General features: G+C 45.7%; 1 protein-coding gene across 1 annotated transcript in view; it reads left to right on the forward strand.

Moving 5' to 3' along the window:
• The window catches only part of FOXO3 (forkhead box O3), a gene marked incomplete at its 5' end in the record, with an annotated part of 13,982 nt that extends 3,699 nt beyond the window's left edge, over positions 1-10,283 (forward strand). Inside the window, one exon of the mRNA XM_009576058.1 lies at positions 10,095-10,283. The remainder of the gene's footprint in view (positions 1-10,094) is intronic.
• Positions 10,284-12,493: the final 2,210 nt, after the last annotated feature.

Below are 12,493 nucleotides of genomic sequence, written 5' to 3' on the forward strand. Positions count from 1 at the left end.
GGGGTGCCTCCGGTATCAGGTGCAAGTGCAGACGATATCTGCTGAGCTGGTTCATCATGCAACCTTCCTTGTCTGTTAAGCAGCGCTGTTTGAGAGTTTGCCTCCCTATGAGCATCTTGTATTTTGATAGGGGTGCCTCGCTTGACATCAGATGCAATCGTTCTGAATTGCTTTCTCGGTTACTTCTCCACTTCGCTGTAGCAATAGGGACCCCTGAATTAAAATCTTCTCTCTGCAGTATTGATGATCCCAATAATGAATCTTTACAGGCTTGAAGACTGGGGAACGCTTTCAGCAGAGCAGCCTGGCACTTGCTCACGCTAAATCCTTTTCACGAGGGTGGCCAGGTGCATTCTGCAGGCAGGCAGAGGCAGTTACAATGGGTTATTGGCATACCTGGGAATAGTGAGTGCTGTGTTTTCTATGAAAAATAAGAGAAACATTGGAGTCAGTTTTCGGGAAGAAAAGAAAGAAGCCAAATACATAGGTATTTAGTTTATACATACTCTAGGTATAGAGGGGGGTTTACTTTGGAAGAAAATCAACTACAGTTTCTTTATAGGGGAAGTGAAAAAACCCTTGCAGGAGACGCCACCATTGCGGGTTTAGTGGCTGTGCACGTTTGCTGCACGTAAGCCTGTGCACGGTCCCTGGAGAGAGCCTTGCCCAGTCCCACCGTGCTGGCCCTGTGCCCCTGAGGCTGGCTATGCCCAGCCTTTCAGAGGACTGTAATTAAGGCATATAAATGAATTTGGGTTTGTTTTGGTTTTTTTCTCTTACAAGAAAGAAAGGAGGAAATCAATATGCTTTTTTCTTGCTTTATTCACTCAGCCATAATTTTCCCCTGTTAAGCTGTCTGGGGCTTCTGTTCCTCTATCTCTGCCTGCTTCCCAACAGCACTGGATATGCCCTCTGCCCACTCAGATAATCATCACCTTGGTTTTTCAGCTTGTTTATCAATAAATAAAGATGTCACTATTCCCTTGCCTGTCTCTAGAATACCTTTTATTTTGAAATTAATGGGTTCTCTCTCAGCCTGGGATTCTCACAACTCTGCACTTTGCTCTGTGGTCCTTCTCAGCCGGCGAGTCCCAAGCGACTTGGCATTCACCAAAGAGTAGTCCCAAACAGACTGGCAGGGGAGACTATTCGGGACATTTACTGCTGCCTGGAAGGTCAGAAGCTGGTGATCAGCTACCACTTGCGCAAACATTTCCTCCGGCATCAAAACCCATCTAAGAAGTTGTTTTTACCTCGGTTGTTTCAGTGATCCATTTTACAACGGTACCACGCAGGCAGCGCTGCTGGCAGGGCTTGGGCAGGGGGTGGAGGATGGCTCAGCGCAAGCAGGGCAGGAACTTCTTGAGCTGGTTTCACCATCTGAAAAACTCATCTAGCTGCGTCTTCTGAGAGAGATTTCAGTGTGCCGTTTAGCAGGATGCCTCTGGGCTCTGTAACAGAGCTGTGCTGGAGTCACGTTGACTTGTTCGAAAATTACAAGTAAAATACTTCACAGATCAGTTGAAGTCACTCGTTTTGCCCTAGCGTTATCTAGGTCCCGCATCATCTTACTGTAGCAGTAGAGTGCACAAGCTACGCATAGCAACGTCATGTAATGTTCGCACAATTTGATGGTTAACATCTCTGATAAAGCAAAATCCTAGGAAGCATAACAAAATGGTATTTCATTAGTCCGTATCAGTTTGGACTACTTGCTGATTTGTTAATTGGCGTTCAACCTGTTTCTGGGTAAAATTCACGCCAAAGACAAATGCATAGGTCTGAGGATGACTTACTGTTCACTACAATACCATCTCAAATATTGTAGTAGATAGTGAAAAGATCTCCATTTGGATGAAGTTTCGAATTGGAGACCTCTGGACAATATGCCACGAGGAAGATGATTTTTACTCTTTACCAGAAAGCTTATTTTCTGCTCATTAAAGCTGAAATGTGGAAACCAGAACTGGTGGACCTCTTGCCTGAGGATGCTGACAGCCTCAGGACCATAGCTGTGCTCCTTGCTCTCTGATTTTCAAAAATGAGGTCTTAGGGGTAAGGCTGGCAGGTTCCTTAAACGGAACCAAGATGGGGCTGGCTGCCTTTAAAAAATCTAAAGGAAATTCAGGAGCAGCAAATTTTTCTGCTCCGTTTCTAACAGCTTAGTGGTTAAGGCGGTGGCGCGCTTCTAGCATTTAAGTGTTTCAGCCAGCCCAAGTTTTGAAAGGTGGTTTTGTGACTAGCTGAACATCATGCATGCCAAGTTTAGTCTTTGAACAAAAATATCTATGTAGAAAACGTATTTCGTTGGGAACAGGGATCCCATTAACTCCAAGGAGGGCCTGCCCCGAGCAGGCTCCTCGCTCCCTGGGTGCACACCAGTGGCATGGGAGCAAACGCGGTGCTCGTGGCTGCTGGGGAGGAGGAGAGGGGAAAACCAGGCAAACCCCACTGGGGCTGCCCCCCATGTGGTCCCGCTGGCTGCAGTGCCCCTCGAAGCCCCTTGCAGTCAGCGGCCAGTCCTACGCTTGCAGGGATGCTGTGGCTTTTGCTGCGGGAAGGCAGCAGGAGCTAACACACAGACATGATGAATCGCTCGCTAGTTCTGGGAGTAGGGCTTTTTGGTTTTGGTGGTTTTTTAATCTGGGTTTATGTTTTGGGATTTTATTAACCAAGGAGAAATATCTGTAAAAAACAGGATTGCATCCACAGGTTTGTGTTGTGAGTGTACAGCAGCTGAAGCCAGGACAGTGGTCTGATCCTGTGGTTTGGGTGTTCTTCTGTTGGTGTTTTATATAGATATATTTTTTAGTACCTCATGCTTTGTCATGTGATTCAGCAGCAATAATTAGGCAGAAACTTGCTGTCCCTGCAGATGCCAAGATTACAGGATGACATACTCTCACCAGATGACAGCACAAACTGATATTTTTAGAACAGCCCGCATCAACTAGTCTCCCCAGTGCTTTCCTGCCTGGATTGGCAGCACGCGGGTTTTATTACAGAATGAGTCTCCACAAATCGTCTTTTTCATGTGAATGAGCCGTAATGATTGTTTAGAGGGGCAGATCAGTGTTGGTCCCCAGACGTGCTGTTGCCTGACAGCTGGGATGGTTACAGGTGGTTTTTCTTTCTTCTTTCCTTCCTTTGTGCCATTCTTTTTAATAGCCCCCTAAAAACATATTTTCTTGAAGAAGTGCGTAATAAGAGATCCTTTTTAGAAACATAGCGTCATGCACCTGGGGAAGGGTCAAGATCTTTTTTCGTAGCAATTCAGCACTCAGCCAAGGCGATGAACTGACAGCTGGAGAGGTTCAAGTCTTGTGTTGATGACAGCCAAAGAGCACAGGTATAGCGTGGGCCAGCAGGAGTGCACATATTTGAGTAGGACCGTGTGTAAATAGCTGGCCTTTCTCTCCTGGCCCCGGGAAGGAGGATGAAGGAAGGATGCTCACGCAATGCCCCTCCCGGCTCCCGGTGCCACTGGTGGAGAGTCTCCAGCAGGATGCTCCCGTCAGCGCTGCCCCTGATCGAGTCCCTCACGGTGCGTGGGGACACTGACCCCACTAAATCAGGTACCTGTGGCTGGGTGGTGGAACGCTCCGCTCTGGTCCAGTCTACGGGAGTTATTTAATCCGCTTTTCCACTCAGATTACCACGCAGGGTGGCAGTTGTTGGAGTCTGGCGGAGCGGACATCTGCTGAGCGGTAATGGGACGGAGATGCAGCTCAGGTAGCGGAGGCTGCTGTGTAGCTGTGGTTGTCTGCAGTTACTCCAGGAAAAAAGCCGCTTTTCCCAGATGATGCTGTGGAGAATGGCTTGCGTTTATGCACTTTCACAGCTGAGCTGAGTATCTTGCCCATTGTTTTTCCTTTGTACTGCCTGCTTTTGCAAACTGCTTCTCCTGGCTTTCATGGGTAATTGGTTTCATACAAATGAAGAGAAAATCTGGTTTTGAGGAAAGACCTTCCCTCTCTTGCCTTTTCTACCACTTGTAAGTCATGATAAAGGATGTCCTGCCTTATATCAACATGGTGGAAATCCTTTTGTGTGACCTGTGTGAGCATTATTGGCCTGTCATTTTCAACTTAACTGCAGAGGAAAATGAGAAGACTCCATAGCAGGGAGGATGTTTTTAAAATAGGCTTGGTACCTGGCAGAGAAAAAGAAACTCTCTATAAAGACATTCAGAATAAAGAGTACGTAGCACATTTCCATAGCACTTTAAACCGGTAATTCAGGATGTTTCCAGCCATGCAGGTACCTTTTACTCTAAAAAGCGGCTCTTACTTTTCAGATTCAGAAGTGCAAGCAAAATCCTTCTCTGGTCTTGCACAGGTGCAGTAGTTATCCATCCTTTTTAGATCCGCAGTAGAGGTCTCCTTCCCAGTGCTCCCGAGTGCCTAAAGAAAGCACCGTTATTCCAGTCGATGTACTTTACCCGTAACAGAAGATGTATTTTGCAAGCATTTCTGGCCTTCTTCCTCGAGTCCAACAGCATCCTGCCTAAAAGGTGCTGTGCTGAACACCCAGGCTGATGTCTCTCAATCAATGGCAGTGTCATCCATAACTGGCAGGATTTCCACCCTAGTCCTCAGGCGCCTGAACAAAAGGCAGGGGATAAAATTCACCATAAAGTTGTCAAGTAAGAAGCCTGGAGACCTTGTAGAGAGATGATGTCCTGTATCTAAACTCTTCTCCGTTGGCCAGGGCAGAGGACTGAACCCAGCCAGATGTGATGGTTCTCAACAGCAATTGGGTATGAGCAGTGCTTGTGCTGGAAAGCCGGCATAACTGCATGCTGACATGTCTGTAAGTGTAAAAACAAGTGTAGCAGCATATGGTCTTCTTGTATGGACAATAACACAATGACTTATGGACATGTGGAGTCTGCATGCGCCTGCTCCTCTTACAAGCAAGTGCAGAATTTCCTGTGAATTTGGTTGTTCAGTATCAGGTCCCGATACATTAGGAAAACCTGATCTACTTTTAAGTGTGTGAGCATGGGTGGACCAATTTCTTTCTGTGTGTCTCCTTTTCATCTGTAAAATGGGTAGAAGGGACCTTACCCATCTTTGAGGATAAAGTGAACTGCCCAGAGGAGTGGTGGACTCTCCCTTGCTGGAAATATTCCAGACTTGGCTTGACAGCGCCCTGAATAACCTAACCTAAGGCCCTGCCTGCAATAGAAGGTTGGGCCAGATGATGCTGAGTCCCTTCCAGCCTGGACTTTTCTGTGATTCTGTAGACAACTAGGATATCAGAATACCATGCATATCAACAGTTGTGGCACCTCACTACAGTTCTGGGCAAGTCTTTTGTCCCAGGGAGCTGATAAGAGTGAGAGAATGATCTGCTGGCTTTAGTTACATTTACTTCCAAAATACTTGGTTGTCTGCTATGGTTTGCAGTGTTTCTTGGAGTGGAAGAGCAGCAAGAGAAGGAAAAGAGACACTTCTGTGCTTTACGTGCCTGCGCAAGTACTAGCACACCAACTTTTTAGCTCCCTTAAGTCTTAGTTCTGTGCTGGCGTTCTTCCTCTTTCCATCCTTCTCCCTCACTCTCTGCCCCCGATTCTGAGCTGGAAAAGATGTATTTTTATGAGCAGAATTTAAAGAGAAAAAGTGAAGTTGCAACATGCCTGAAAGTTCGGGCCTTAGAAAGAAAATATGTCGTTGCCAGCTCTTTTTCCCCCTTGGGTTCCGCACCCTGACCTCAGCGTTGTCTCTCAGCATGGTGCCATCCTAGCGCAGCATACGCTAAGCCTGTAGGGTGCCACTGTGACATACCTGCCATGGCATTGGGATTCCTAATTTTTATTCTGCTTGAACAGAAGAATCTCATGCTGCAATTTTGTCATTATAGGATTGGCCACAGTAGTTATCTTCCTTATTTGTTTCTAAACAAATACTGTGTATTCTTCAGTCTTGAGCTGTGAAGATGTCGGGCAGAATATTAACTTGTACCCATACCTAATCAAGTCTTGCTTTTTGAGCCTGCCACCATTTTGGAGTAGAAACTGTACTGCTGGTGGCGATGACAAATCAAGGGACAGAGGCACTAGATCGAATGTACATTTGTCACTAAAGGATGCAGGTTTTCTTCAAAACTTTTGCATCCCCAGTCTCTGGACAGTAAAAGTAGTTACTGGGATTTCCTGTCCCTGGGGGGTCATTACGGAGTGGTGCCCAGGGAAAACACTTGTTTTACAGACCTCTAAGTGGTGATATTTTTCAAGATGTGATCCACTCAACAAGCCTTCCAGCCAAATCAGAAGGTCCTTGGTAGGCCACCATACAGAGGAGCTGTGTGTTGGTAGTGTGGTTTCTCATACCATAATTACGTAAAGGAGCACATAACTTTTCTTTTAACAGAAAGCTGTATGTGCTGATTGTTATGTTAGCTTACTGATAAACTTACCACCAGTGCACGTTATCTGTGCCTCGCTCTGGGGAGCATCGATGCGTCACCTTTCTATTCTGAAGAAATTTCCAGTGCTGCGTAATTGGCATCGTTGGGAATCAAAGGGAGAAAGCAACAGGCGGCAGATGATCCTTCAGAGCTGCTCTGACGGTGCACGAGGTGGCGTGGGGCTTGGGAGATGGCCATCCGGTTAAATGGTGGAATGATGTGAGACAGAGATGAGGAAATGCTGGAGGGAAATCACAACCAAGAGCTCGGCCACAGAGTAAAGCAAGAGTAGCATTTGTAACTGGTCAGTTGCAAGGTAGAGGATGGGGCAGAGAAAAGGACAGAAGAAGGGGGCATCTCATCTCCCACATAATTGCTTGCAAGCTGAAGAATTAGGAAATACAGAAATACTTGCTTTTTGTTTTACACTCTTCCTCCAAATAGGATAAACAGGTTTAGCATCTAGGGTTCAAAATGTCTGTGGAGTTTGTCCTCACCCCTCACTTGATACTTTTTCGGTTTCTGTTTTAAAATCATTATTTTCACCAACCACATGCATATATGCTTGCATGTGCTATAGCTTGATATAGTACTGTGGATTCTTCTAATGTCCAGCAGATGTATCTTGTTCCAGCCTTCTGTACCCAGGGGGCCAAAACAGCCATAGTAGAATTGCCTCTACTTTCAGTGCGTGCCTGACAGAGCCCAGGTATCAATACAGTTGTGAAGACTGCACTCCAAAAGAAAGCCTTTACTTTCTTCCGAAGAAAGTCTTAAGAAAAGGAAGTCTAAGAAACTTCGAGAGAAAGTCTAAAATTCCTCCTTCCTTTCCACTCCCTGATGATTGAAAATGGGCTTCAGGTTTGGCAGAGGAGCTTTTCAAGGGAGTACTGAATTTTCCAGGGAGTGGCTTAAAAAGTACAGGCAGATGATGTTTTCCAGTAGTGCCCTTTTTGGAAGTTCCCCCCCACCTAAGAAACAAGAAACCATGCCACACATAAGAGGGGGCTCTGTGCCTTTGCCGTGGCAAGTTAGCAAACGCTGCCCTAACCCACTAGCACTCCTAGACTTCACCTTTCTTGTATCCCTCCTTGACCTCTGTTCTATATATTTTTTTCATCACTCCCTATGCTTATACTTCTTATCCCCCAAAACAGCACCCAATAGTGAAGGCCAGGAAAAAGGATAAAGTGAGGACTGGAGTACTTTACCTGGAGAGCTGCGTGTTGCCCTTAGAGGACAGCATCATCCTGGCTCACCAGAGGAGAAACCCCGTCTGCCTCTGCAAATTCAGGGTGACACTCCAGAGGATGAGCTTTTCCCACGGCTGTCGGGAATGGGAGAAAACCTCGTGGTGGCTCAGGAGGCAGGTGGAGATATTTGGGGGCAGGGAGAGAGGATCACTGGGGAATTGTTGTTGAGGACCACTGATAAATGGAGATGTAACTGGAGTGCTTGCTTCCCTGCCTGATACAGGTTTCATTGCTATGAAGCAGCAGGCTGCTAACTCAGGGTTAACAGAGGCTTTTTGTTAACGAGAGGCGAGACAGAAAGCGAGAGTGTGTGGGTCTGTTACGGACTTTAATGGGATAATTTGAAGGCAGGCAGCTTAAGACTTTTGTCTACTTCTTTTCATTTTTTAATCCCTTTGCAAAGTCCATGTAAACAGAGCTGTGAAAATGGAGCGTGGTTTGGTTCTGCTATGAGCAAGTTTCAGTTGCAGCTGTGTGTCTGTCTCCTAAACATTGTCACTGTCTGAAGGACGGGTGTCCTCAGGAAAAAATAATCGGGCAGTGCCACTTCCACAAATGATGCTCATCATCATCCGTCCTCCACTTTTTTCTCTTGTCACTTTGTTTCATAGTATAATATTTTACATACATTTGTAATTTAAATGTTAAACATTACTCTGATACTTCATTGTGAGTTTCTGTACTTGTTTACTTTTAATTAATAGCTCCATTCGAAGTCAGCAAGATTTCTCACACATGCCAAAGTTAAGCCCACGCTCAGCGTACCTGGCGGCTGCATACAAGCCACTAGCCAGGTTTTACTGGGGGCTACCAGGCTTGTCTGGGTATCTTCTGCTGACTTGTTATGGCCATCAGGACACACTTACCAAATGGAGTCATTGCCAGGCAGTCACATTAACGAATGGCTAGCATTAATTTGCCCTTTGAAAATGAAGAAATCAATATGTTGATCCAGTTGGAAATCCCTTTATTCACAAAACGGTCTACCCCAGACCCCTCCACATAATTAAGGCTAAAGCCAAATTTTGTTTGGGTGAAACACGCAATCTGTCTGCTCCCTAAGCTGTGCTGAATGAAGTTCTCCCCTAATGGCGCAGTGAGCAGCTGTCACGCTGTTGCTCTAATAACCATGAGACAAAATGATTAAATCTCCATCAGTCATTTAGCATTATCAGAATAGGTCATTTTGATAAAATATTATCATAGGATCAGTGCCTGGCACCTTAGAAAGGAGAGGGGCAGTGATGGAGAGTCATCTCGTGACAGCCTTTGAGTGATCCCCCTTGCGGGAGAAGTGGTTCAGATTAATCCAGCAGTCCCCCTAAATCCACCATTTTTCATGAGGGTGCCTGATACCAGGATCTTTTGAGAGTAAAGACATTCCTGTAGTCAACTCAAATGCCTTTTTGGTTTCAGCAAGTGTCCCCTTGTTCTCACATTGTATAAAAAAATCACCAATCATTTATCTCGGGGAAAATCCTCAACAGGTGTGGGGGACTAAGCCCTGGTTTCAGAAGCCATTTCAGAGCCAGAAGTTACATGCCCAGCAACATGGATGGCTACCAAGTGGGCTTTCTGAAGATGTCAAAGGATTTCATGGGAATGTTTAAATGTACATACTTTCCAAAACCCTGCTTGGTTCCTAACTATATCTTTAAGCCACTGAGCACCTTAAAAACCTGGCCCCTTGGCCCCCTTGTTTGAAATATTCGTCTGTTTTCAGTGGTTTACGTACTTTTGGTGGCCCTTTGTAGTCTTCTCCATGCGGCATCCAAGGTGTCTTTCCAGAGTCTTTCCCTCTGTTTCGTGGCTACAGAATAAGCTGGACCCTAACCCTGTTTTTAAAGCTGGGTGGACCCTGTCTGTTGACGGTGTGTCATATTGAGCAGTAAAATGGAGAACTCCAAAGTCCAAACTGAAATTCGTGGCTACTCGCTGCTTCTCTTGAGCAGCCTCCTTCGGCTGTCCTTCAAGGGTGGTGGTTGATATCAAATGCTGAGGGAAGATTTGTCGAGCCTTTTGGTGATGCTGAGAAAGGGTGATTGTGAAAAATGGAGAAAAGCTGGAGGATCCTTCCGTGCTTCATTTGGAAATTGCTCAACAAATAAATGATGTGCTGGGTTTCTGTAAATCAGACTTGGACATTGTTTTTCTTTGGAGAGAGGGTTTTTTCTTTCCTGCTTGGGAGCAGCTAAGCCAGCAAAGAAGCACACTCAAACCTTGGCAAGGGAGAAGCATTTTCAGGCAGCGTCACGGTGCAACTTATTCCTTGCTATAAGTTTCAAGCTTCTGGGTGCAAACAAGTCAAAATTGCTTGTCAGTGTAAGCTGATTTTGGGTTTGGGGGTTTGCTTGGTTGCCTTTTTTGTTGTGTGTTTTTCTACATGCAGCAGTCTCACTGTCTTTTCTTCTTTTTCTTCTTCCTCTCCAGGCCCTCAAACTGACACGAGATGTAGAGAGAGAACCCTTTGCCAAATCTGCTGTCAGCAAGTGGACAGTGATACTGTTTACAGCTTACGACCTTTGTGAACCCTGCATTATTTTCCTAACGAAGCAGACTGTTAATAGGCCCCTTACCAGAGTGACGATCCTCCTTTTTTTTTCTTTTTTTTTTTTTTTTCTCTTTTTTTGGGGAATTGAACTTACTCTGAAGTATGCAAAATCTTCCTTTGCTGGGATGGCCAAGCACCTGCTGTGGAGACAATGTTCAGCACCATCCTGTTGAGAACACACTGTGTAGCCTTTACAGTAGTTACTTGTCAATGAGTATGTGGTGTTTCAATATATTAATGGTTTATGGGATGCTTTAAGTTGGCTTTTCTTTTTGGAGGTTTTCCTCGACTGCCCACCCTCCCCCCTACAACCTCCACTTTGATTTCCTTAGATTTTTGACCATTTTTGCTTTCTCTCCCTGGGGAATCTGAAGTACTGCGCACGTGCAAGGAAATTCTCATAACCCAACACTGCTCAGGCGTCAGGGTTTTCTGAATATACAGCGTTTGTTATACCAATCAACGAGCTGAATTCCAGAGAGAGGTGATGTGTGTGGTCTGTTTGTTTGTTGGGTTGGTTTGTTTGTTTCTTTCTTATTCTTTCCTTAAATTTAATGGTACACCCCTGTTTTCCATAAGCATCAAACCAGGGTTGATTGTAAAACAAGGGAAGCCGGTGAGTTTGCCTCTTGGCTCGTGAGGACGGACTGACAGCGGGTGCTGTTGCCCGCACGTGCACGGAGGCAGGAGCCCGTTTGCTGCCCGCCGGAGCAGGCTCCCCTCCTGCCTTATGTTAGCAGGGCTGCCCCTACTGCTGCAGTGAGCTGGTAAGGAATTATAAGATGAGATGCCAGACAGGTTGAACATAGCCACCTGTAAAGATGTGCTTGAAAAAGCGAAAATTAAGGGAAATACGCCATTTAGCAGAAGAGCTAAGCATAGAGGCTCAGCATCGGCAGGTGACTTGCAGTGGCAACGCTGGGAGTTGAGGCACAGGTCGTTGCAGGGTGTGTTACTGCATCAGTGATACTTTTTTTTGTTTTGTTTTGGACATATCCTTGATTATTTTTTCCTTCTCATTATGTATAATCCGTTGTGGCAGAAGAAGCAGGAGAGGGAATGGCAAGGTGACAGTATCATACAAATGGCTTTTCATATGAGCATAGATTGTAACAGGATAAATGACACTGAAAGACAAGGCAGTTTTATATATTTTGCTTCTAAGATTTTCTTTTGTAAAATGAATAATTAATAATAATAATGAATAAAAGGTATGGTGCTGTATAGATCCTCTCTATAATCTGGAAAGTTTGATTACTTTTTCTTAGTATCTTGGGGGGGGAGGGATACAAAAAAAGAGGGGAAGACACCAATGGTACATAGGAACTCGGTATGAAGAGGTTCTGAATAGGACAGTGTATACATAATTCTCCAAAGCGATATATGAAGTTCTTTTTCTTTGCATAAAAGCATTATGCATATAAATATATAAATATATTTTATTATGTACAGAAATGGATCATTATGCATGGATGTTAGGAGAACAAACTAGCATTTTAACCCGAAGTCTCAGTGCATGAGTTCCCACGGACCCGTGTCCCATGCAATGTGGAGTGACTCCCTCTCGCCACTGCCACCGCACATGCAGAGTCATGCACACACGCACACACACACACACACACAAGCATTCGTGGGCCCTTCCTCGCTCCTTACTTTCCAGATCCCTGAGGTGATATTGGTGAAACAACAGCTCCTAGTGTGATGGAAGTTTTGTTTTTGTATCGTAGCCCCCAAGCTGTTCTCTCGTAAAGATGCACTTCTTGGTTTCTCCCCGCAGTTATGACTTTGTAGACTCTGTGCAGTTGTGGTTATCGTAGCCCTGTAGCATATCAACTCTTCCAAGCAGCCAAGGGTTTATCATTTGCCTTTTAAAAAAACTTCTCTTTTCTTTTTACACTGAGGTGGTCTATTTGTCAGCGTGAGGCCTAGTTTATTGCATGTATTGGAGTTAGCTGATGCTCATGGCCCATCTCTGTCAGCAGCCAGCTACCCAGGACGCTCGTGTGGCACGGTGGTCCCCTGGGCTAAGGGTCGCTTTGCTGTCGGAGTCCAGTTGCAGGCACCTTTTACCAAAACTGGTCGAGAGCTTTATCACCAGCCTCCTCTGAGCGTGTAGCATTAGCTCTCAGCTTCCTGGTACGCCCCGAAATGCGAGTGTACGCTGAAGGACTTCCCTCTGGTGCTCCTTTCCCCGAGGCTCCTCCGCGGCTGCCGCCCTGCGGCTGGGCTTGTCCCCCTGCCCCGCGGTCTGGGCTGCCAGCAGAGCTCGCTCGGCGGC

The sequence above is a fragment of the Fulmarus glacialis genome, unplaced genomic scaffold (genome assembly GCF_000690835.1).
Source record: "Fulmarus glacialis isolate BGI_N327 unplaced genomic scaffold, ASM69083v1 scaffold7714, whole genome shotgun sequence".
Lineage (NCBI taxonomy): Eukaryota > Metazoa > Chordata > Aves > Procellariiformes > Procellariidae > Fulmarus > Fulmarus glacialis.